This window comes from Chinchilla lanigera, unplaced genomic scaffold, assembly GCF_000276665.1.
Source record: "Chinchilla lanigera isolate Chin_1 unplaced genomic scaffold, ChiLan1.0 scaffold00065, whole genome shotgun sequence".
Classification (NCBI taxonomy): domain Eukaryota; kingdom Metazoa; phylum Chordata; class Mammalia; order Rodentia; family Chinchillidae; genus Chinchilla; species Chinchilla lanigera.
Genome location: NW_004955466.1, coordinates 9,766,999 through 9,792,920, shown reverse-complemented (window position 1 = coordinate 9,792,920; position 25,922 = coordinate 9,766,999). Strand labels below are relative to the sequence as shown.

The 25,922-nt window shown below is 38.9% G+C and overlaps 1 long non-coding RNA gene and 1 pseudogene across 1 annotated transcript in view; one reads left to right on the top strand and one right to left on the bottom strand.

Moving 5' to 3' along the window:
* The first annotated feature begins 9,426 nt into the window (after positions 1 to 9,426).
* LOC102021225 lies at positions 9,427 to 10,264 on the top strand (annotated as a pseudogene).
* Positions 10,265 to 18,363: 8,099 nt separating this feature from the next.
* The window catches only part of LOC106150140, a 19,236-nt gene continuing 11,677 nt past the window's right edge, over positions 18,364 to 25,922 (bottom strand). Inside the window, exon 3 of the long non-coding RNA XR_001236772.1 lies at positions 18,364 to 18,399. This is a non-coding gene — a long non-coding RNA (uncharacterized LOC106150140). The remainder of the gene's footprint in view (positions 18,400 to 25,922) is intronic.

Here is a 25,922-nt window from a genome sequence, read left to right as displayed (position 1 = left end):
TAAATCTCATGTTATTGTTTGCATCATCTAGCTTGTAATTTTATTGGCAAAAAAAAAACCAGAAAAAAACTGCAGAAACATATGGAAATTAAAGAACACTCTACTTAACAACCAATGGGTCACAAATGAAATTAAAGAAGAAATTACACAGTTTCTAAAATTAAATGATAATGCCAATATAGCATAGCTAAATTTATGGGATGCAATGAAAACAGTCCTATGAGGGAAATCTATACTAATGAATTCCTATATCAGAAAAACATGGTGAGCACAAACAAAAAACCTAATATTGACCCTCAAGCTTCAAGAAAAGAAAGTCAAGTTAAACCCAAAGCATTACAAGGGAGAAATTATAAAGATCAGAATAGAAATTAATTCAATTGAGACTAAGAAAACAATACAAAATAAGTCAATGAATTAAGGAGGTGGCTCTTTGTTTTTTTGTTTGTCTGTTTTTCTTCCAGTACCAGAAATCGAATTCATGACTTTGCACTTGCCAGGCAGGCACTTTGCTGCTGAGCTAAATCCCCAGCCCCCAAAGAAGTGGATTTTTTAAAAATGAAATAAAATAAACAAACCCTTAGCTAACATTATCAGAAAAAGGAAAGAAAAGCCTCAAATACATGTAATTAGGAGTGAAAAGGGTAAAATCACAATGGATCCTGCAGAAATTCAGAAAATCATCAATACCTAATTCAAGAACCTTTACTCTAATAAGACAGAAAACGCAGAAGAAATAGACAGAGCCCTAGACACCTATTAATTTCCAAAGGTGAGTCAAGAGGATACAAAAAGTCCAGATAACCCAGTGTCAGGTGATGAAATTGAAGAAGTAATTTTTAAAAAGCTACCAACAAAGAAAAGTCCAGGTCCTGATGGATTCACTTCTGAATTCTACAAGCACTTTAGAGAAGATCTAATTGTAGTACTTCTCAAACTCTTTAATGTAATTGAATAGGAAACAATACTCCCAAACTCATTCCTGGAAGCAAAAAAAAAAAAAACAGAGAAGGATCCAACAGAGAGTGAGAGAGAAAGAGAGAGACAGAAAGAGAGACAGAGACAGAGACACAGAAAGAGACAGAGAGAGAAGGAAAGAAAGAAAAAAGAAAGAACAAACTACTAGTCAAGCTCCTTAATGAGCAAAGATGCCAAAATCATTAATAAGATAATGATAAACAGAATGCAGTAGACCATCAAGAAGATTATACATCATGACCAAGAAGGATTCATACCAGGAATGCAGGGATAGTTCAACACATGCAAATCAATAAATGTAATACACTAAATTAACAGAACAAAGAACAACCCCATGATAATCTCAATAAACGCAGAAGAAGCATTTCACAAAGTCCAACACCCATGCATGACCAAATAAAACCTGCAGAAAATTGGAATAGAAAGTCTTTATCTCAATCTGATAAAAGTCTTCTATGATAAACCAATAACCAACATCATATTAAATGATCAAAAATGGAAAGCTCTCACCTTAAAATCAGAAACAAGACAAGGATGCCCATTATAACCACTCCTATTCAGTGTAGTTCTCAAAATATTAGCCAGAGTACTTAGACAAGAGAAAGAAATAAAAGTAATAAAGATAAAAAAGGAAGAAGTTAAATTATGATTATTTGCAGATGACATGATACTCTATATAGAAGACCCAAAATACTCCACCATAAGACTCCTAGATTTAATAACCAAATTCAGTACCATAGCAGGACAAAAAGTCAATACTCAGGCTGGGGACATAGCACAATGGCACAGCACCTGCCTGGCAAGAATGAGGTCCTGAGTTTGATACCTGGTACACAAAAAAGTCAGCACTCAAAAATCAAAACCAATCATGAACACAAATAAAAAAACTTACTGAAAGAGAAATTAGGTAAACAACACCTTTCACAATAGCATGAAGATAAATGAAATGTTTAGGAATCAATCTAATGAAGGAAGCAAAAGACCTCTACATTGAAAACTGCAGGACTCTGAAGGAAGTAAGACATCAAGCTTAAACTCCAGAGAATTTCAACTTCATTCTGCAATGTATTTAGGTTTCAAAAGTTATGCTCTTACTCCTGAGGTCCAGCTACTGTTGAAACTGCAGAGGGCCTTGGTTGCAGGAGGTGTCAGCATCGCAAAAGAGTTCTTATTTGCCCTATCATGGTCAGGATCCTTCAAGTTTAGGACATAGAATACTCAGACTCCAAATAAAAGGGAAGAATATAACATTGTAGTAACTTAATCTGCCATTTGTTTCTTTTCTAGCATGAAGACAAATGATCCCACTTTGAAGCCTCAACTGTGTTCATTCTACTAATTCAAATAATTGTGTTTGGCAACTTACTTTGCCAAGGGCAAGAATGCCACAAATGCTTTTAAAGCATTTCCTTTGGCCAAACTGCACAACCAGACATTAAGCCATCTTAAGCCTATATGCCCAGCTGATTTCCTGTCAGACTCAGTACAGTGAGCAAGCCTGGGAAGCCTGGCACGGTGGTTCTCCTTCCAGTTCATTCTCTGTGGGTCATCTGCAGCAAGACACAGCCTTTTTTTCCCTGGTTCTTCATCTGCATAAGCCTGATAATAGTCCAGTAACACCAACTGGTATGGTCAAGGTTCTCGGTGTTGGAATTCAGTTTCATAATTAGAGAAAGGCTTGAACGGTAGTGGGCGAGACATCTAGTACAATGACATACTTTAATGGGGCCTCTGTTTAGAATCAAACCTCTCTTTGGTTTTCTTTTCCTCTTTTTTTTTTTTTTTTTTTTTCAGGAGGAGGATTGAGATATCGTTCACAGGAAGATAAACAGGCAACAGGAACCAAATCAAACTTATTGAATGCTCTGCTTAAAGACCAAATTGTTCCATAAAAAAACCAAACTGTTTCTGAGCAGTGATTATTCTTTCCCTGGAATTTTAGGTTAACCTTACAGGGTTTGACTCTTATGTATACACAAGCAGATTTGTATTCAGCCAAAGACTCAAGGGGATCCCCATTCACACTTGTAGGACTCTTTCCCTCTTAGGTATTCTGCTGCACAAATTTTAGCTGCTTTGGTTACCCCAAACTGTGACCTCTGTCTCTTTAATTTGGTGAGATTGCATTACTAACTTCCCCTTCCTTGAGGACATCCCTTCCAGGCAGAAGTTCTGGGCAATGGGCCTGCTCTTCTTGATTGTCTTCCTTCCCCCAGTCACTGTCTGTTGTCCAGTGTCTGCAAACAGTAGGTCTATAATTTGACTTTTTACTAATGCAATGTGAAGGGTAGTTCCACATCCTCTTTCTTCTATACAGCTTGATTGCTGGCTGTGTTTCTTGTGCTGTTATTTTTTAACAGTCACCTCCCCCCCCCCTTCTAGTTAATCCAATCTGTTTTAGTGTTACATTTTATTTCTTTTTAGTTATGCACTTTAGCGTTTTTAGTTGCTACTCTAAGGATTATAATATGCCTACTTAATTGATCCATCCATTTGAAATTAGTATGGTACCAACTCATGTGACACATGGGAGAATAATTCCATACACCCAAGTCTTTTATGCTCCTTTTGGCATTACATTTACATGTTAATAGTTTTATTTCAAATGTAGTTAACCTTGAGAGAAACTCTTAAAAGTAAAAAATGTTTACAAAAAATACATATCCATATATTTAGCATTTTAGAGCTCTTCATTTCTTCCTGCATTTAAGTTTTCAGCAGGTATCATTAACCTTCAGCCAGAGAGAACTTTAATATTTCTTATAGTGCAGGTGTGTGCATGATAACATCTCTCGACTTTCATTTATCTGAACATATGTTAAGTTTATGCCTTTTTACAATTGTTTTATTGTCATTCAGTGGGACCATAGGAGGGAGAAACCTAAAACACATTTAATATATGTTCTTTAACTCCAAGTTGGAAGTTGCCCTTAAGGAATTCTAAGTTTCACTCTGGCTGCCCCAATCCTGCTTACCTGGGAAGACTTTTTAGAAAGAAGTTTTAGCTGGCACTCAAAGCCCTCAGAAACCAAAATCCAGATAAAGGAATATAAATATTACAAAGGGAGGGCTTACTGTCCATCCAGACAGGCTATGTTTCATTAACAATAATAAAACATAACTCACACTTATGTTCCAGGTGCTAGTCTCAATGTTTTACTGTGTTCTCTCAGTCCATCCCTACAGCTGCCCTATGAAGCAGGACAGTAGGAAGCACATGGCCTTTGTGGAGTGTTCTGAAGATGAACTGAGGAGAAGGTAAACCATTGGGAGAAGGGTGTTGGCATACAGAGACCTCAGCAAATGCTACCATCATTAATAGAGCAAACAGAAACAGAGCTCACAGAGGACATGAGTAAGAATGTAGACGTGCTCCAGACACAGAGGTGGCAACTGGATTGGCAGGACAGAACAGGGAAAATTAACTACAGGGTGACTTCCTCATGACAGACACTGATGGGCAGTACAAGGAGGCTGTGGTCACAGACAGATCTGTGCACACTTGCTGTGAAGGTTTTCTGTGTGCTTTTTAGCACACACAGTACCGTACACTGTTACTCAATCCAGCAGGCTCCAAAGAAAGTGCAGAGCAAGCATGGTGATAAAAAGCGCTGAGTGGTAATGAAGGTGACCAGAACGTGCAGAGCAATAATGAAGGTAACAAGAAAGTGCACAGCAAGAATGGGGAAGAAAATAACCATGGAATTAAAGAAGGAAATTGTAGAAAAACATGAGCATATTTGTGTGAGTGATTTGGCCTCAGAATACAAGATGGTGAAGTCAACAACCTTGACAATTTTGAAGAGTATAAATGTCATCAAAGGAGCTGATACGGCAAACGGAGTAATGATGTTAACCAAACAGAGGACACAGTGCTAGAAGAGGTGGAAAAACTTCTATTACTGTGGTTGGAGGAGAAACAGCTGGCAGATGGTAGTGTTAAGTGAGGCGATGGTCTGTGAAAATGCCAGGGAATTGAACAGTGATTTACTGCAAGAAAACTCCTCTACAAGTATAAAAAATGATGAATTTTGAGCCAGCAGAGGTTTGATAAATTCCAGAGAAGTGGTATCCACAGTGTGCTAAGACATGGTGAGGCTTCCAGTTCAGACAAAGCTGTTGCAGAAGCCTACAAGAAAAAATTTGTGTAATTCCCAAAGACAGAAAGGTATGCTGCTCCACAGATATTCAACTACAATGAAACAGGGCTCTTCTGAAAGAAGATGCTTAAAAAGCTTGTAGCATGCTGGAGGAAAAGGAACTACCAGAGCACAACCCAAGAAGGACAGATTGAGTCCTTTGCTCTTTGTGAACGCAAGCACTGATCTGAAGGTTAAGCCACTACTGGTGCACCATTCCCAGGCCCCTCATGCACTCAAGGAGCAGAATGTGAAACTACTCATGACAGAATGTGAACAAGTCCCGTCATGTGGAGGGCTGATGCAAAGGCTTGGGTCCCAAGGCAATTGTTCAGGGAATGGCTGCACAAGTCATTTGCATTCACCTTTAAGAAATACCTTTCAGACAACCAACTGCTTGAAAGGTGCCTTTTGATGGACAATACCTGAGCACATCCTCCAGCCCTGATGGGTGATACAGACAGCGAGCATGACTTTTTAAAGGTCAAGTTCTTCTCCCCAACAAGACACTTCTGCAGCCCATGAACCAGTGAGTGATCTGCAACTTCATGAAGCTGTACACAAAGGCACTCTTCACCAGGTGTTCTAATGTCACTAAAGAGATGTCTTTGACTCTGAGAGTTCTAGAAGAAACATTTCAATGTCCTCCAGGGATCGATCTCATTGACAAAACCTGAGATGTCATGTGCTGGACCTTAAACTGGAGGGAATTGTGGCCAGAATGTGCCTTTGAAGAGTCTGATGCACAGGTAGGGGAGGAGATTGTGTCCATGGGCAAGAGTCTGGGTCTGGATGTCAATGATGCAGAGACACCGAAGAGCTCACTGAGGACCAGAATGAGGGGCTGAAGATGGGAGAACTTGCTGAACTCCAGAATGAGCAGCAGAAGGCGCATGTGAGGAGCAGCCACTGAGGAAGAGGAAGACAGGGAGGAGGTTAACAATGATGTGATAAAATCCATTATAGAAAATGGAATGAGTGTCAGGATTTCTTTGAGAAGCACCACCCCAACATATTTGTAACAGTGTTGAATCTCATGAATGATAACATGGTCTTTCATTTCTGGAGGGTTCTGCAGTACGGGAAAAAACAAGTGAAATTAGGTAGATTTTTTTGTCAAAATTGACCCTGCAGCTAAGAGACAAAGAAGAGAGGAAACCCCTGAAGGAGATCTCCCACTGTCCTTATGGAGGGGGCCTCTCCCTCCAAACGATAACCCCTTACCCACTCACCTTCCTGTCCTCCACACCAGAAGTCACCTCAAGCAAGGTATTTTCTCCCTTCATACAGCACTTTGTTTCATATTTCTGTGGTTTAAAAAATACATATGGTTCAAAACGTATTAACTTTATTTACAATAAACCCTACAGGAAAATCTGATTCAGTTTGTGACCAAAAATTTGTCCTCAACCACATCTATATGGGTCAGAATGGATTAACCTTATTTACATTGAACTTTACAGGAAAATTTGATTCGGTTCCCAACCAGGACCATGGAATGAACTAAGTTCATGAACCGAGGGACCACTGTAGCCCCATGTAACTCCTAAGCAACTCTGACACAGGTGTCTGTTAACACTACTCATGACATTAAGGTTCTTAGCACATGAGAAACTCTTGTATTCTCTGTGAAAGTGTGAATAGGAAATGCAATTAGTTTACTTAAAGTGGATGTCAAGTTACAGCAGAAAGTTACCAAGAAGAGTTGTTTAAAAAAATTCCCTGCATCATCTGGCTGGGTATGCTTATCTGTTCTAACAGAAGGTTAAGTGTGTAGATACTGCTCCCTAACAGAGCATTAAAGCCAAGATTCCATAAAAACTTTTATGCTTACCTGAGTTTCTATATTATCCCCACACTGTGAGGCTGAATAAATCATCCTGTCCTTGGTATTAAAAGTGGGAAAAGTTTATGTTTGTCTCATTCTAACCAATTCTTCCCTCAAAAAGATAGCAATTTTAACATTGGTCAGTGGGAGGATAGTATTCATGCATATTCAGAGTTTAAGGAAGGAGCAATAAAGAAATTCACCAAAGAGGAAACCTACTTAAGATCAGTTTGAGGTTTCCTGTTTTAAAAATACTCAGCACAGGGCTGGGGATTTAGCTCAGCGGCAAAGCGCCTGCCTGGCAAGTGCAAGGTCATGAGTTCGGTTCCCGGTACCGGAGAAAAACCAAAAAAAAAACAAAAAAACAAAACAAAACAAAACAAAAAAACAGCACAGCATGAGCAAGAAATATCAACAAACACCAAGAAAACCACCACATGGCATTGATATGTTTTACTCTTCCTTGGGAGTAAGGAGTATCCAGGGTAGTACACTGCCTGCATGCTGCCATTTCCCCCTCACCAAACTTGGTGAATTTGCAAGAATAACAAAAAATAACTATTTACCAATGCTAATTTTCATTGAATATGAAATTGCAAAAAAAAAATGCAAGAACTGAAGAAAGGCAGACTGAAAGCCATAACGCATGATTTTCAAAGTGTGATCCCCGGAACAGCAGCACTAGCACCGCTTGTGAATGTGCTTGAGCCACTCCAAGTTTCCTGACCCAGACACAGTCTGGGAACCGAGCATGAGTCAATTAACAAATTTAACCAGTAGAAAACATACACTTTAAAGCTGTTTGGAACACTCACAAATACTAACCACTTACTTGACAACAAATTGTTGAAGGAAACTATTTGGGTTAGAACGTGCTAGCGACGCATTTTGATTTTACTTGCTCAGCTATGAAGGAGAAAAACTAGATGCATGGGTCCAAAAGGTCTATGCCATTTATCAGTACAATTCGTAGATGTTAAGGAAGCAAATTTCCATTTCCTACAACTGCAATCTATAAATTCCATCGACAGTACCTTAGATACTTGAAATGAATACTGCCTACAGCAGGTAAGTAGGAACTTTGTACTTGGTATTGAATGAACTTTGTACTTCGCATTTAACACCTCAGGCAGAGCTTATGCTAACTTATAAACGGCTAACTGCTGGATTCTTCATAGCAAAAGTGAAAGGCAAGGCAGAAATGAAAGGCAGATAGGACCTTTTTCCATTGCTCCTTTCATGTGCTCCTGAGATCACCAGACAAAAAATTCCCCGAATTCTTTTTTCTAACTAAAGAGGATAATGACCACCATGGGACAGTAAAAACAGAAGCTATTTCAGAATAATAAAATCATTTCTTACCAAAGCTTTCTTAGCAGTACCTTCTTTTATTATTTATTTATTTATTTATTTATTTATTTATTTATTTAGGGGTTTTCTCCGTTACCGGGAATCAAACTCACAGCCTTGCGCTTGCCAGGCAGGCTCTGTGCCGCTGAGCTAAATCCCCAGCCCCAACCTTCTTTTATTTTAAACCAAGGCTGCTTTTTTAAATTCACATTTTTCTGAAATCGACACAAACTGAGGAATAACTCAGGTCATGTGACTGACTCAAATGCAGTGACATCAAACAATCCTTAAAAAAATCCATGCACTTGAAAAATAAAAAATTCCAAAAGAAATCTTAAAGAAAATCAAAATAAAAGTTATATAACATTTTTATAAACTAGCAATAACTTCGATGTTACTTAGCCGAAGAATGTACAAATAAATTATGGCATATTCATAGTTTAAAATGAGAAAAATCTGCATGTGTAAATTTTAAATCTAGTAATGAGCAATAAAAGCAAATGGGCAGAAGAATTTATATAAACTTAGGAAATGTGGAATAGTATTATGTTCTATGGCTGTACATACATGGGTATTTAATTGTACAGCTGCATGGAATTACATGTAAAAACCTCTGTGCAGTAGTTCTACTGTACTTTCGTGCAGTAGAACCAAGAAGTATACGAGATGTTTAACTATACCTAATGTTTCATTTCTTTTACTTAAACAACTCAAAAGAACTATTACAAAATGTCAAGCTTGATAAAGGGGATATAGCCTTTCAGTTTCTAAGTTTGAAATATTCGTGACCTTTTAAAAAATTAAGAATTTGAAGACGACACAATCCCCGCATATTAGAACCTGAGACACGAAGAAACCCGGTGACAAATGTACAGCCTAAAAAAGAAAAATTATTATAGAACAAGAATGAAAAAGACACTTTACAGACAAGCTGGCAAATAATAAAGGAAAAAATAAAAACCACAATAAAAAGTTCAATAACAAAATACATCACAACAAGTGCAGATGCTCCTGACAGAATGAAAACGCAGCGCCCACTCGCCTCTTCCCGGCGGCCTCTGCGTGGGCCGCGGGTGCCGTGAACAATCATGTTGGCGACGCCAGGGCCCGGACAGCACCCAGCACCCAGCCATGGCCATAGACAATGGGGCGCCCGGGCGGCTACTCAGCTACCTGGAGACCAAAGCCCTGGCGGAGGTGGCACGCGAGGATTCCTGCAACCCAGCCCAATCCCCTGAGAGCCCCGCACTCCAGACCATAGTCAGCAAAGGTGAGGAGGGCGGCGGCACGGGCAGGGATTTGGAGCTGGAGCTGGTGGACCTGAAGATCGTCTGGAGCAAGGCCAAGCTCGGTGTGAATGCTCCTCTGGACTGCACAAGCTCTGAGTAAAACAGATCACTCCATCACGGGACTCCCGCCTGGCATGCAAAAGGTCACGTGTGAGGGCCTCTTCCCTGAAGACGTTGAGGGAAATAAAAGTGACCAGTGGGGCTAAGATCATGGTGGTTGGCTCCACAATAAATGTTTCAGCAGTAAACACACCCAAAGATGCTGTGCAACAGGATGCAAAGGCTGAGGAGAATAAGGAGCCTGTTCTAGGCAGAAACAATGCAGGAAAGTGTGGAACAAAGGAAAACCTGAAGGTGTGATGCCTTCTGTTAAGGGTGTCCAGGAGTGCCTGCCAGCGGTGCCTTTGTCCGCCATGTACAGTGCAAGGCTGGAGGAAAACTGAGACTCGCCTTTTATCTAGAACAGGACCAGCTGTGGATTAGCCCTAGAGAGAGGATTGAGAAGTTGCGCATGGGCTCCATAAAAATGGTCAGTGAACCCATCGAAGGACATGAAGACTGCCATGGGATGGCATTTCAGTTGAGCCCCATGGAAGCCTCTTACCACTGGGTGTACTGCGTTCCAACTCTATGTGGATGCAATCAAAGACACTGTGCTGGATGAACGGCAGTATTTTTGAAAGCATTTTCACCTCTGGTCCAGGATACTGACCCAAAGTGAAGGCATTCTGGGAGCGGCCTGCAGCATCCAGGATTTCAGAGTTGTGGAACTTTGTTCACAAATACTCTCTATGCAGTCTGGGGTGATGTGGCAACTGAAGCCAGGGGTGATGCACTTTTGTTTTGGTACGGGGAACTGAACTCAGGACCTTGTGCTTGCGAGGCAGTTGCTTGTGCCGCTGAGCTATATCCCTTGCCCCAGTGTGAGCAATGTTTTTGTGCTGGCCTGGTTTTTTTTGTCCCAGGAATTGAACTCAAGACCTTGAGCTTGCCAGGCAAGCGCTGTGCCACTGAGCTATCTCTCCGTCCCTTGTACTTACATCATTAGCCTAATTTTAACTTAAAAATCATCAGTTCCCCTTCTTGCAGTAAGCTTCAGACCATTTTTAAAGTCACTACTGTGGAAATCAATAAATCTGAATTTCGACATATATGAGACACTCCACAGTCTGAGAGTAGATCTGCCTATTGATGTTAAGAAGGGAATTATCAAAAGCTTTGTTTGATTTGGTTTTTTGCTATTAAAAAATGATTTCAACTGAAATATTTTCATAAATCTTTGGTTGAATAAAAAAAGAAAATGTATTAGACACACACACACACCCCCCAGACCAGTAGCCCTCAAATTTTTGGTGTCAGAACTCCTTTAGACTTTTAAGTTTTTGTTTTTGTTATTTCTATTGAATGTACAACTGAGGTAGGATAAAAGAAATAAAAAGTAGAAAGCAGACAAGGAAATCATACCTAAAAACTGTACTTTTAAGAAGACTACAACTTCCAGGCCCAGTCAAAGTTATCCGAGGTGATCCATATCGGCATTCCTTTGGTTACACTGGGGCTCTTTCTCTACCAAACTTATCACACCCCAAATTCCTCAGGAATACTGAGCATGCATAAATTGACTTAATTAATAAAGGTGCAGAAGTCTGATCCTAAGATAAAGGAACAGGTTGCACAAACCCAAAATGTGTTTAAATTACCCATCTCACACACACACACACACACACACACACACTGCCGCCAAAGTTAGTCCTGTAGAATGGGCTAGCGCCTTTCTGGGGGGTGGCCACCTTTTCCCAGGATTTCTATTTACCCCTTCAAGAGAAGTACAAATGTTCCTAGTTCAAAAGGGTCTCATTTCTGAGGGTACACATTTCACTCGAGTGTGCCCCAAATTCCCAATAAGCCCTTCCAGGCTTCTTACTGATGCATCCCGGAAACTCTTTATCCTCGACAGGAATCAGCAAACCCGTTATAGAAGGGGGGCTAAGTTCCTTATTTCAGACCCAGTTCCTTATTCTTTGACCCAGCTGGTAACATTTTCTCTCGGTCAGCCAACAGTAGGAGGTACACAGAGACACCCACAGGACGACTCTGGTAGTGCAGCCAAAGGCTTTTCAGGTTTTTTTTTTCCCTGCTTCTCTCAACCCCTTACCCTCTGAAGCACAGTTTACCTTTCTTTTCACCCTGTTTCTGTCTTCCTGTCTTTTACAAACTTCTGTAGCCTTAGGGCTTTTCTTTTGCAGCAGTTGGACTCCTAAGTCCCTAGAAGAGGAATGCTTAATACAAAGGCACCAAAGATGAGAGGCACCTGCTCTCTGACCAAGAACTGTCTCAGGTATCAAGAGGAGCCCTCCAACACCTGCAGTGGCCTCTCTAGGTGTTCCTTCAGGTCAGCGTCACACCTGCCCCTGAGTTAGACGGGAGTCTGAAAATCTCACTTCCCCAGGAAGACAAAATAAGGATGAGGCGCCATCCAGGGTCTCAAGCAGTTTCTCATGCAACTGGCATGGGAAACCCCAATTTTGAGATGCAGTGCAGAGAACTGTCTGCGGATCGTACCAGCAAAACCAATTTCCAAAAGCATACACGCTTGTGGGTCCTGAACCCCTTAGCCTGAGCGAAGTCCCAGAAACTGCACTTTTCCTCTCTCAAAACCGAAGTGCATAAGCTCGGCTGCCTGATACCATGACTGCCTTTTTGGGGTGGCTGGGAACATGTCCCAAACTGCAGATTCAAGTGGTCATTCCGCTGATAACTGACCTTATCCATGGGACCTGGTGAAGTCTATGAGTTCAAACTAAGAAGGAGCCTACTGGTTTACTTCCCCCCCTCCCTCTCTCCTAGGAAAGCTGAAATCCCCTTTTTGTCTGTTCTCTCTCAGGCTTTCACCTGTCAGAAAGCTCAAATCCTGTAACTTTCTTCCGGTATTAGGGAGAGGCAGGGAACTGGAGTGGAGCCTGGTGTGTCCCCCACATGGGGGAGGGGAACATGGCCCACAGACCCATGGGAGGGCACTGAAACCCTGCTCAGCTGTCTGCTACCACCTTTCTGGGTCCAGGACCTTCTCAAGCCCTGCCTACCGCTATTTCTTCGCAGGGCCTACTGTGAACTGGTGCAGCTGTTGATATTTTTGGGGAAAAACACAAGAGGATGAAGAAATAAAGATGAGATGAAAGTCGAGGTCAGCTGGAGCCCTCTCTCCAGATGGGAGGAGCTTTTATTTATACACTCAGGAGGTTGATGTCAATTTTAACCTCTCTGCCTAGCAACCTGTTTGCAAGCTGGAACAGCTTGTTTATATGTCTCGGAGGAGTTCTCCATGTTCTTGGGCCGGCTTTGTCTTAGCCCCACAGGTGTGACTGATTTCCAGCTTTAGCAACTCCCTTCAGGGGCCTCTTGGGGTTGCCCCTCTAATGCTGGCTGTCTTTCACCATCTTATTTAGTTCTGGTATTCTTATAATTTTGGCCTCAAGTTTACCTCCCTATCTATGATGATTTGTGATCTGCAGTTGCTAAGTGACATCTCTAGACCTTTCAAACCCTCTATGAGTCTTTGTGTGTGCTACAGGTGCCTAGATATAAAAAGCAATAGATTTTTGAGTGAAACCCAGCACTTATATAAAACTCCCTCTCCTGCCTGCCAGATCTGTTGATAAAATGTTGGAGAAGCTAGGTGCTGGGAACAAAGATGCTTGTTCTGGACAGGACCAACAGGTTTGTGTGTGACCAGCAGGCACGCAGGGACAGAAAGGGCAGAGCTGCCAATGCTGGCAGGCTCCAACTCCGGGGTAAAAGGGCTGAGCTGCCAGCTGTGATGGTTCTGACTCTGGGGTCAGTCCTGGCTCTGAAAAAAGACGTGGTAGGCTGCTTATGCAGCATGACACCGGCATGCGGTGGGCTATATGTGCAGCCTGACCTTGGGGACCTGAACGGAATGTCTTTTCTTTTTCTTTTCTGTCTCTTTTCAAATGTAACAAGAGAGATCTCAAGGGCAAGTAGTAAATCTTTTGTAATTACGGGTAACTCAATGTGGACATCTTCTCTGGCTCCTGGTTAGAGATTGTCTATCAGCCGGCTGCAGCAAAGCTTTGTTCACTCATGCCTTTTCAGTTTTCTTGTGAGTGCCTTTCTCAGTGGACTCACTTGTCATATCAGAATCACTCTCCATAAAGGACTTATTGAAGGGGCTGGGGATTTAGCTCAGCGGCAAAAGCGCCTGCCTGGCAAGCGCAAGGTCGTGAGTTCGGTTCCCGGTACCGGAGAAAAAACAAAACAAAAAAAAAAGGACTTATTGAAGTTATTCCAAACTAAAAGGCAAATAGAAATTTCACTAATTATTTTTAAAGGCCTTAATCTTTATAGCTCAATTAAAAAGACTCATTTGTATAATATTTTAAAGACATTGAACAGAAGATTACAAATCCAGTAAGAGGAAATAAGCTAAATGTTGACTGTCCTATAAAGACTTTATTTAAAAAAAAAAAAAAAAAAAAAAAAAACTAGGATTAGAAGTCCCATTCAACCTAACTATTCCCTTTCTGGGTACGTTTCCAGAACAAGTGAAAACATCATACCACAGCGATATATGCACATCTATGTTTATAACAACACAATTTGTAATAGCTAAATCTTGAAAATAACCCAAATGCCCATCAACTGAGGAATGGATAAAAAAAATGTGGTATTTTTATTCAATGGAGTATTATTCAGCTATAAAAAAGGTAAACTCAAAGCTTTTATAGGTAAATGGATGCAATTAGAGACCATACTCATAAGTGAAATAAATTGGACTGGCATGTGTAAAAATGGTATTGTCTCCCTAATGTAAGAACCTGAAAGAGTAAATAAAATCTGAAAGGTACTATAGATATTGTGAAAGGGAAAGAAACTGCTCAAAAGGAAAGAACAATTGGGATGAGGGAAAGGAGGAAAGAAAGAAAAAAGGGAAAAAAATATATATATAAGAGCCAAGATAATTGTACTACTAATTTCTTTTGGTTTATTGAAGGGAACAGTTAATGTTTAGTTGTTTGATCAGTCTTACATCTGGTTATCTGAGCAACTACTTTGAAGATAACAATATGTACTACAACAACCATTGCTAATTTGCTATCATCTTGATTTGAAAATCTGTATCTTTTTATTGTTCTGTGTTGTTTTGTTTTTGTCTTTGTTTTTGTTATTTTGTTTTTGTTCTTTTCTCTTCAAAGTAAAAAATATAGAGTTCATTAAAAATAGTAGTGCAAGACCATACTGATCTAAACTACACCAACAAGAAATGTCTTAAGCATAAACTCTCAATAACCACTTCATTAACAGTTATAATGCTGTAGAAATCCCACTGCTTCTTCTCTGACAACTGCTCTAATTAGACATAAGAGAAACACACTACATTGCCTTCAAAATACCGAGTGCATCCAGCCAGCCCTCCCACCCACACACTACACACACCTTTATTTTTTAAATAAAATACTTGTCTTACCAATGCTTTAGTGGAACTCATGTCTACTGCAGTATAAAATTAGTTTTATGTAGACATTTGCTACACACTGCATAAATGAGGACTATGATATACCACTATTATAAGTCCTTACAAACCTATAATGTGTTTTTAAAAAATCTTCTCTAACTAGGCGTTGGACATTTTGCTTTTTAACTTTGGGGCTCGACCTTGCATAAGATACACAGGATTATAGCTGCATCTGCATTTAGCCCAATGTTCTCTTTGCTGTTTGTTGTTGTTTTTTGCTGCTCTACTTCTTGACAGGAGACCAATTTAAGTGCTCTGTATGTATTTCCCATAATATGCTGATCTCATGAATCACTGCCGTAACCCAGAAGGACCGCCACAAATGAATGAATTAAAAATTTTCCTTGGTACATGTAAAGTGCTAATAAGAAAATTCCAAGCTGGGCAGGGTAATTTGGGTAAGGAAAGAAGTTACTATAATTTCCCTAACATACAGTATGTTCCAGTATTTTTAATAAAAAAAAAAAATCTAATCCTGTGTTATAACAACTCTCATTACAAGATGTGATATATGTTTGAAATAGGGGACAAGACAGCCATAAGCATCTCACAGCTAAGTCTGTCAACAGTAAGCATAAATTTCTAGCAAATTCAAGAATTGGAAGGCAGGGAATCGTGTCTTAAGACATTTAACTAACCTCTAAGTCTGTACCTTCTGGATTGCAATGTACTAAATAATATGTTGATAAAGAACTTTACAAGCCCTGTTTTTTTATAGTTTACAGGAAAAGTAGAAAATAAGAAGCTGGATTGAACTACTGCCTTAGAATGAAAAGTACATAACTTCAACCTAGAAAACAAGAGTTAACTATGATAGCTTCAGATAAGGAATCTTTACAACTCAATCAGTCAACATGTGGCCAGGGCTACAACATTCCTTTCTGTTACCATGGAAACCAAAAATGTATATAACCTGGAAACAAAGATAGGTCCACGCCCACTTCCCAGACTTGCAAGTCGGGATGAGAGGTGACTGGTCTAAATCAAAAACTTTGTCTGTTCTCTTTGGTCTCTTGCGGAATACAGCCCGAATTTTTGTCATAAAAAAGTACCTCTCTGACTTCTGTAACATAGGTAGATTGTTCCATTTCTGCCTTCTCTAGTTCCATTTCCAAATGCTGTCGTTCTCTTCTCAGCTGGTAATGGAACAAAAAAGGAAGAGTCAACACATGCAAGATTTCCTTTCAGGGTGTCTCCTCACAATGCAAAGTTAGGATACTTAGGAATATAAAACCGGATCAACTCACATAACTATACAACATATTAAGAGCATAACCACATCATTAGATAAAAGTAATCTCAAAAACCCAATCTTTGGGCAACCCATAATGCCAAAAATAAGTTCAAAGATTCCAAGAGGAGAAGCATACGTTTTCAATATCTCTATTTTCTGTTGTTAAATGCTCTAACTCTTGCTCTGAAGATGTAATTGACAAAAGCTTCTAAAAATTATTTTAAGACAAAGTAAAAATAGAGGAGATAGACAGGTGTGTCCAACCGGCAGCCCACCATTATTTATTTATTTTTGTTTGTTTGTTTGTTTGGTTGGTTGGTTGGTTGATTTTTCAATGCTCTTTTGAGTAAAGAGGAACTGTCTTGAGCGGAATATAAAATATATATTACAACAAATGCATATAAGTAACAAATTTCCTTTTTAGTATTTTAATTATAACATTTTTTAAAAAGAGAGTAAAAGGTAGGCTAGGCTATAGATTTTTACTATCTAGAACATTCAATTAATTAAAAGACAGTTCAGGACCAGGGATATAGCGCAGTGGCATAAGCACCTGTCTGGCAAGCGCAAGGTCCCGAGTTCGATCCCTGCTACCAAAAAATAAAAAAATAAAAATAAAAATAAATAAAAATAAAAGACAGTTCACAGGGTCTGAAATACATCTCCCTTAAAATCATACTGAGGGGCTGGGGATTTAGCTGAGCAGCACAGCGCCTGCCTGGCAAACTCAAGGTTGTGAGTTCAATTCCCGGTACCAGAAAAAAACAAAAAAATTAAAAAATTAAAAAAATAGAATCATACTGAATTTTTAAAGACCTTAACAACAAGAATCATCAGTTTTACTTAACCCCCAAATGCAGTAAGAGTGTCACCAGTAACTCTAAGGGCTGCATATAGCTGGCATAAGAAGATAGATGAGTAGCATACGCCACACTCTACCACATCCAAGCAAAACAGAAAAATGAGGACTGCAAAGTAATATTTAGATCTCACAAAATGATTACCTTTTTCTTGAATACAATATATAATGCCTTAATTATCAATATTTTAAACTAACTCCAAACCCAATATTCTTCACCATATATTATGGCATAGAAACTCTCTTTCAAATCACTTTCCTTTCCCTGTTGCCCCTCTTCTGTCACTCTCTAAACCGCTTGTAGTGCGGATGGCATCAGAATCACGAAGCGGGCTATGAACACAAGGACTCTGCCCTCGCCTCAGCATCTCAGACCCAGGAAGTCTGGGGACTGAGAACCTGCACTTCCCACAGAAGTGTGTGACCCGATGCTGCGGCCCAGAGCCCAGCTCTGAGAACTGCAGCTCTGAGTGGTTCTTTTCTAAGTACCTGCTTAATTGTCTTTTGTGATTCATCGACCTGAACTCTCCATTTATTTTCCTCTTCCTCCACACTTTTCTGTAGCCGCTGTAAAATTCCTTCCTACAGACAAAGATAGTTTTCAAGAATTCATGGTATAATACCAACATAGACTAGGTGGTGAAGGAGAAGTTAATAGTTTAATAATACAATGTAGATTAAAAATAATTTCCTACTGTTTCTGCAAGGACTGATTTATATGTACCACACTCCAGCTGTAACAGTCTTCATCTGCTTCTCTCAACTTAAACTCTAAAATCTGTAAAGAATACAAAAAAAAAAATTCTCTGAGTCTTACCAGTAAGTTCTGTGCTTCAACTTTATTTCAGGACTTAGTTTTATGTTCCAAAAATGGTTTCAAATGGCTTATAACAAAACACTAGGTGGCAATTAAGTACAATGACTTCATTGGTCATATTTGATGGCCACTAATAAAACTGCTCACTACAAACTATACTGTATAATTTTATAATAAACCAGCTTGTTTCACCTTAGCCAGATGGTAAAATCAAAGACTGTCTTGGTTACTTTTCTCTTGTGCTGGGACAAAATACCTAATGCCTAAAATTAAGGCAGGAAAGATTTATTTAGCTCACAGTTTGTGGAGTTTCAGTCTGTAATCAGCTGGCTTCAACGCAGGGTAGCATGGCAGAGTGGCAACACTTCAAGCCTGCAGAAGACAGCAAGAGCAAAAGGAGGGGAGAGCAGCCTCTTTTCCTCCCTTATACTGTAAGTAGGCTCCTGGTCCACATGATCTCTGTGCCCTCCTCTTGCACAGGCTCAGGGTCTTTACCAAGGAAGAACCCTGGCCCCCTGCTGAACTGCTTAGTTAAGCATCTAAACTTCTCAATTCTCAAGTTGACACAATGTATCAACCATTATACAGACTCACATGTGAAGGTTACAATGCCTATACCGCACAATGCATTTGCCTACTGCCACTTAAGATACAGAAGAGAATAACAATAAGGAATCTTTTCAGTTTCAGACATCAAAGATAAAAACCCAGGCAGCCTCTTTACTTACTGATTTGGGGCAACTTGAGCAAACTGATGACAATCTACCTACCTACCTCAATGACTTTACTTTTTTTAAACTTAGGCTAGTGCTCCCTCTAGCAGCACATATACTAAAATGGAAATGATATAGCAAAGATTAGCATCGCCTCTGTGCAAGGATGGCAGCAAATTCATGGAGCATTTTATACTTCTGAATGAAAAATGGGAGAAAATAATTGGGGGAGGGGCAAAAAACCTGAGTGGTGGTAGGTACACGTAGTCACTCCCCAAGATGACTGCAAACTCCATGCGCTGCAAATATGTACTAATAAAGAAATAAAAAATTAAAAAAGAAAACTTAGGCTAACCAGAGAGGAAGTGAGAGTTAAATATTCAGTTTTAGAAATCTAGTAAGATATAGAATTGGAGAAAAAATATTAGCTTTGTACATAAATCAAATGCAAAGAAGACACTAAAATGTACACAAAATGATCACTTCCTTATACTTTTCTCAAAATAGCGTCCTCCTCAAAACAGATTCTTCATCTCTCTAGAACATATGAAAACAAATTCTGACCTGCTTTTCCTCAGCTCCCATTAAAGTACAGACCAGTTCACTTCTTGAACTAACCTTAACTTCCTCTGAACCTGAAGTTCCAGTTTTCACATTCTTTTGATTTCTTTTCAAATCCATGCAACCATTCACTGTAACTCTTTGGAGAAAAGTCAAAGTCATCATTTCCAAAAATTATTCTGAAGAAATGATCAAAGATTTAAGATAACGAATTAGGTAATTCTAAAAGAAACCTACATAGACATCACCATCACCCTACAAATTTCAAAAGGGAATAAAACCTTCACTAACTAGAACATAATTCAGTCTTGAAATACCTATGTACTACCATCACAATAAAGTCTTACTTATCCTGACCAAGAATATTTGCAACTGAATTATGGACTTAAAGGTGGAAGACTCAGGCTCAAATCTGGCTTCCGCCACTTCTGAACACCAGGACTAATGAACTCAATCTTCAACACATTTAAAATTCAGAATGAGCAAGTTTCAGTATTTTTTCCAAGCAAGATAGTTGTTAAAGTACATAACTTCAAAAACTGAAAGTTCAACTGAGACTTTCTGTTCAAAAAATATCAAATTCTTTTAAGGTGCTTCAGTATTCCTGAAAATATTTCAGTAAAGTTATATGTACATCAAATTTTCCCCTATTCCTCTTGAGTCTTTGGTTTAGCTTAATTCAAGAAAAAATCAAGAATAAAAACAAAAGCGGGATGCCCAGCCACACCTTCATAGGAGCTGAGCTGAACCCTGGACAGCTTCAACAGCATTGGTGACTGTGCTCTCACCTCTCCCCCACCAGCGTGGGAACTGGGATGGGTCGCAGGAAGCATCTGGAGCCTCTGTGACCACAACCCAATCACCCCTGCACCTGGAAGCCAGGCTGAATCTCAGCTTCAGGAACCTCAGTAGGCTGCCTCGGCTCCTCCCCCACACCATGCTAGCCAGCCTGAGCCCCAGACAGTCTTGGTGGCCATGCCCCATCCCCCCCAGCACCCTCACAGGAGCTGAGCTCAACCCTGGATAGCTTCAGCAGCCTGGGTGACTGCATCCTCACCCCTCCCCCACTGGCATGAAACCAGGCTGGGTCCCAGACAGATTCAGAAGCCTTGGTGACCAGAACCTGCCCACCCCCACATCCTCCTGGAAGCCAGGTTGAACCCCAGACAGCTTCAGAAAACTAGGTGATTATGACCTACCCACACTTGCACACTCAAGGAAGTGGACCTGAACTTCAGAGAGCTTTGCAAACCCTGTGTGGGAGACAAGGTGAGCTCTGGACAGCTTTGGAAGCCGTGGTGACTGTGCACTCACACCTCGCCCACTGGTGTGGGAATCAACTGATCCCAGAAAGCTTCGGGAGCACCAGTGACCCCACCCCACCCCCACACACCATCCTGGGAGGCACACTCAGCACTGGGGACCTTTAGGCCCATGCCCTGCCACTCTCATACTATTGTGGGAGTGAGGCTGAGCTCCAAGGAACCTCTGGATCTTCAGAAATGACAAAACAAAGGAGGAAAATGCAATCTCAGACCTCCACCTCACCCAGAACAAGTGCAGGAGACATTGACAGAGAAGAGCTTGGAATTCATACACCTGAAATTTCTGAAATGATAGCAGCTGAAGGAAAAAAACAACTCATCAGGCTACAGAGGACATCAGATCATAAATAATCTCTCAGGTAAAAAAAGAAATGACAACAATAATGACAGAATTGCTCTGCACATTTAAGGAAGACATAGATAAGAAAATAGAGGAGCATAGAAAAATGATGGCAACATTGAATGAACAATATAGGAAAGAATTAGAATGCATGAAACAGATTCAAACAGATATCCAGGAAATTAAAAATTCCATCAAAAGTTGGAAAAATTGCTCAAATGAAGCTGAAGACAGACTTTCAGACCTTGAAGACAGCATTGCAGCTAACAATCATGAAAAGAAGGATCTCTTACAAATAACAAGGAACCAGGAAATAACAATTCAACAGCTACAAGTAAAAAAAAAAAAGTAAGATTAATAGGTGCCAACAGGCATCAACACAAATGACATAAAAAGACTATTTGTAGAAGTAATTGAAGAAAATTTCCCAAGGATGGAAAAAGAATTGGACATACAGACAAGTGAGGCATATAGAACTCCAATTAACTATAACCAAAATAAATCTACATCCAGATATATATTAATCAAGATCCCAGATATTCAGCAAAAGAACAGAATATTAAAAGCTGTTAAAGAAAAGAAACAGATCACCTACAAAGGAAAGCCCAGCACAATCACTGCAGATTTCTCAACACAAACCATCAAGTCAAGAAGAGCTTGGAGTAAAGTATTTCAGGCTCTGAAAGAAAACACTTGCAACACAAATTGATGTACCCTGCAAAACTATCCTTCAAAATTAATGGAAAAATGAAATATTTCTATGATAAAGAGCAATCAAAGAAATCAATGGGAGCCAAACCAACCCTACAAAGAGTACTAGAAGATATTTTAGAAAGAAATAAAAACAATCACAATTTCAAGAACAACAATAGGAAAACACCACCAAGCAGAGTAAGCAACTAAACAGAAGGAAAAGGGAGGAATCAACAGCAGGAAAATAACATAACAAAGATAAGCCAATACACAACAGTTATAACCATCAATGTACAGAAAAAGAAGAGCAAGTCAAGCCCAAAGCCCAAAGAAGGGAGAAAATTATAAAAATCAGAGTAGAAATTCATGCAATGGAGACTAAGAAAACAATACAAAGAATTAATGAATCAAAGAGTTGGTTCTTTGAAAGAACAAATAAAAATTGATAAACCCCTAGCCAACCTTATCAAAAATAAGAAAGAGAAAACTGAAAGTCATGCAATAAGAAATGAAAGGAATGAAATCACTACAGATCCTACAGAAATTCAGAAGATCAGTACCTACTTTGAAAATATTTACTCACATACGATGGAAAATACAGAAGAAATGGAGAGATTCCTAGGTACATATGAATGACCAAAGCTGAACCAACAAGATATAAAAATCATGAAAACACAGTAACAGGCAGTGAAATTGAAAATGTAATAAAAAATTTACCAACAAAGGAAAGCCGAGGTCCTGATGAATTCACAGCTGAATTCTACAAGAAATTTAGAGAAAATTTAACACCAATTCTTCTCAAACTCTTTAATGAAATCGAAAGGGAAGGAATTCTCCCCAAATTATTCCTGGAGGCAAGTATTACACTGATAGCAAAACCAGTGAAAGGTACAACCAAAAAAGAGAAGTGCAAGGCAATTTCTAAGGAATATGGATGCAAAAATTCTCAATAAAAACTAGCAAATAGAATGCAGCAAATCATCAAGAAGATGACACATCATGACCAAGTGGGATTCATCCCAGGAATGCAGAGATGGTTTTAATATATGAAAATCAATTAATGTAATACACCATATCAATAGAGCCAAAGGCAAAAATCACATGATCATCTCAATAGATGCAGAAAAGCTTTCAATAAAGTCCAACACTCATTCATGATAAAAACCCTACAGAAAATGGAATAGTCTTTACTTCACTCTGATAAAAGCTAGCTATGACAAACCAATGGCCAACATCATCCTAAATGTACAAAAACTGAAAGTTTTCACTTTAAAATCAGGAACAAAACAAAGATATCCATTGTCCTGTCACCATTCCTATTCAACATAGTTCCGGAAGCACTAGCCAGAGCAATTAGACAAGAGAGAGAAATAAAAGGAATAAGGATAGAAAAGGAAGAAGCGAAATAATCATTATTCACAGATGACATGATACTCTACATAGAAGACCCCAAAATCTCCACCAAAAGCCTCCTAGAATAAATAAATTCATAATGTAGCTGGATACAAAGTCAACATGCAAAAATCAATAGCATTCCTGTACACAAACCACAAACAGACTGAGAGAGAAATTAGGGAAACCTCAGCTTTCATAATAGCATCTAAAAAAAAATCAAAACACTTAGGAAATCAACCTAACAAAAGAAGTAAAAGATCTATACAGTGAAAATGACAGTACTCTGAAAAAAAAGAGATCAAAGAAAATTTCAGAAATGGAAAGATATTCCTTGCTCATGGATAGGAAGAACCAACATCGTGAAAACGGCTATACTTTCAAAATTTCTGTACATACTCAGTGCAAACCCAATTAAAATGATATTAGTCACAGATCTAGAGAAAAGATTCCTAAAATTCATTTGGAACCAGAAGAGGCCAATAATAGGAAAATCAATCCTGGGTAACAAAGGAAAGGCAAGAGGCATCATAATCCCTGACTTGAAATTATACTACAAAGCTACTGTGATAAAATCAGCATGGTACTGGCAAAAAAAAAGACCTGAAGACCAATGGAACAGATTAGAAGATGCAGACACAACTATAAACACATTCAGCCATCTTGCCTTTGACAAAGGGGCCAAACATATTCAATAGAAGAAAGATAGCCTCTTTAATAAATGGTGCTGGAAAAACTAGCTTTCCACATGTTGAAGACTAAAACTAGACTCATGTCTATTACCATGCACTAAACTAAAGTCAAAATGGACCAAAGATCTAAATATTGAAATAGAAACACTAAATCTGCTGGGAGAGAAAGTAGGTAGAAATCTTGAAGATATAGGGGTAGGCAGAGAGTTCGTGAACAAAAACCAAACTACATGGGAAATATTTCAAAGAATCAACAACTGGGATTTCCTCTTATTGAAAAGTTTTGCACATCAAAAGAAAGTACCAACAGAATAAAAAGAAAACCCACAAATTTAGCCAACTACCCCTCAGACAAGGGACTTCTATTTAGAACATACAGGAATTAAAAAAAAATCAGGCCCCCAAAATTCAAAGACTCAATCCAAAAATGGGCATTTGAGATCAATACACACTTCTCAGATGAAGAAATACTAATGGTGAATAAATATATGTAAAAATGTTCAATATCATTAGTCATTAGAGAAATACAAATTAAAAACAACACTGAGATTCCATCTCACCCCAGAAAGAATGACTATCATTAAGAAATCAACCAATAACAAATGCTGGAGAGGCTGTGGGGAAAAAGGAGTCCGTCTCCTTTTTGGGAGTATAGATTGGTGAAGCTACTGTAGAAATCAGTGTGGAGATTCCTCACAAAACTAGAATAGAAGTCCCACTTAACCCAGCTAGTCACCTGCTGGGTATTTTCCCAGAAGAATTAAAAACATCACACTAGAGCAATATATGTGCACCCATGTTTATAGCAGCACAAATAATCATAGCTAAATCTTGGGAACAACCAAAATGTCCATCAACTGAGGAATGGATAAAAAAGACATGGTATTTTTACACAATGGAGCATTATTCAGGTATAAAAAAAGATAAATCCAGGCTTTTATAGGTAAATGGATGCAAGTAGAGGACATACTCATAAGTGAAATAAGTCAGACCCACATGTGTCAATTTTGTATTGTCCCCCTAGTGTAAGAACCTGAAAGAGTAAATAAAACCAAAAACCTACAATTGATATTATGAAAGGGAAAAAAATTGCCCAAAGGAAGGAACAACTGGGATGAGGGAAAGGAGAAAACTAAAGAAAGAAGATATATATATATATAGATAGATATAGATAGATATATATAGCTGGGATAACTGTACTGCTGATGTCTAATGGTTTATTGAAAGGAATAGTTAATGCTTAATTTTTTGACCAATTTTGCATGCTTATATTTGGTAATTGGAACAACTAATTTGAAGACAACAATATGCAATATAACAACCATTGGTGAATTCCTACCATCGTGTCTAGTGAAACTCTGTACTGTTTCTAATATTTTGGTTTTTTTTTATTCTCTTTAATGGTTTGATCAACCTTATATTCTTACATCTGGTAATCTGAGCAACTTCATCAAAGATAACAATATGTAATATAACAAGCACTGTTAATTCCTATCATTTTGTTCTGAAACCCGGAATCATTTTTATTGTTTTTGTTTTGTTTTGTTTTGGTCTATGTTGTTGGCATTTTGCTATTGTTCTCTTTTATTATTATTCTCTTCAAAATAAAAAAGGGGGATGTTGAGAACACAGTATCCTCCACATTCAAAGCCACATTAGCTTAAGAAGCCTCTCCACTTTAAAAGAATGACACTCTGACATTATAAATTTCAATCAAGATTAAATGTATACTTGTAAAGTCCTACTTTTACAGCTTCAAATATTGAGATTCAACATAAATTAAAATTAGATGCAAAGCTGATTTAATTGCTTACAGTTTGTAAATCTCCTTCCAGGTCATATAGTTTAATCTCTCCTGTGCTAATCTGCTTAGCAAAATAAAAATAGCAAACAGTAAAACAATTTCTCTCATGTATAAAAGACTATCTCCAGTGATTATGTTATCATCCTAATATTAATGAAGCTTATTGTTCTATGAGCATATAAGGTAAATAGATTATTGTGTTTCATGTCTTTTAAAAACCTGAAGTGCTAAGCTCTAAGTAGCCCATAGAACATTTAATATATTCCTTAAATACAGGCTGCATGCAGAAATACTCAATTTCCAGCAAATGTATGAACAAAAGCCAACAAATGTTACCCAGGTCTTATAATGATTTGTAAATTTTTATAGTTTCAT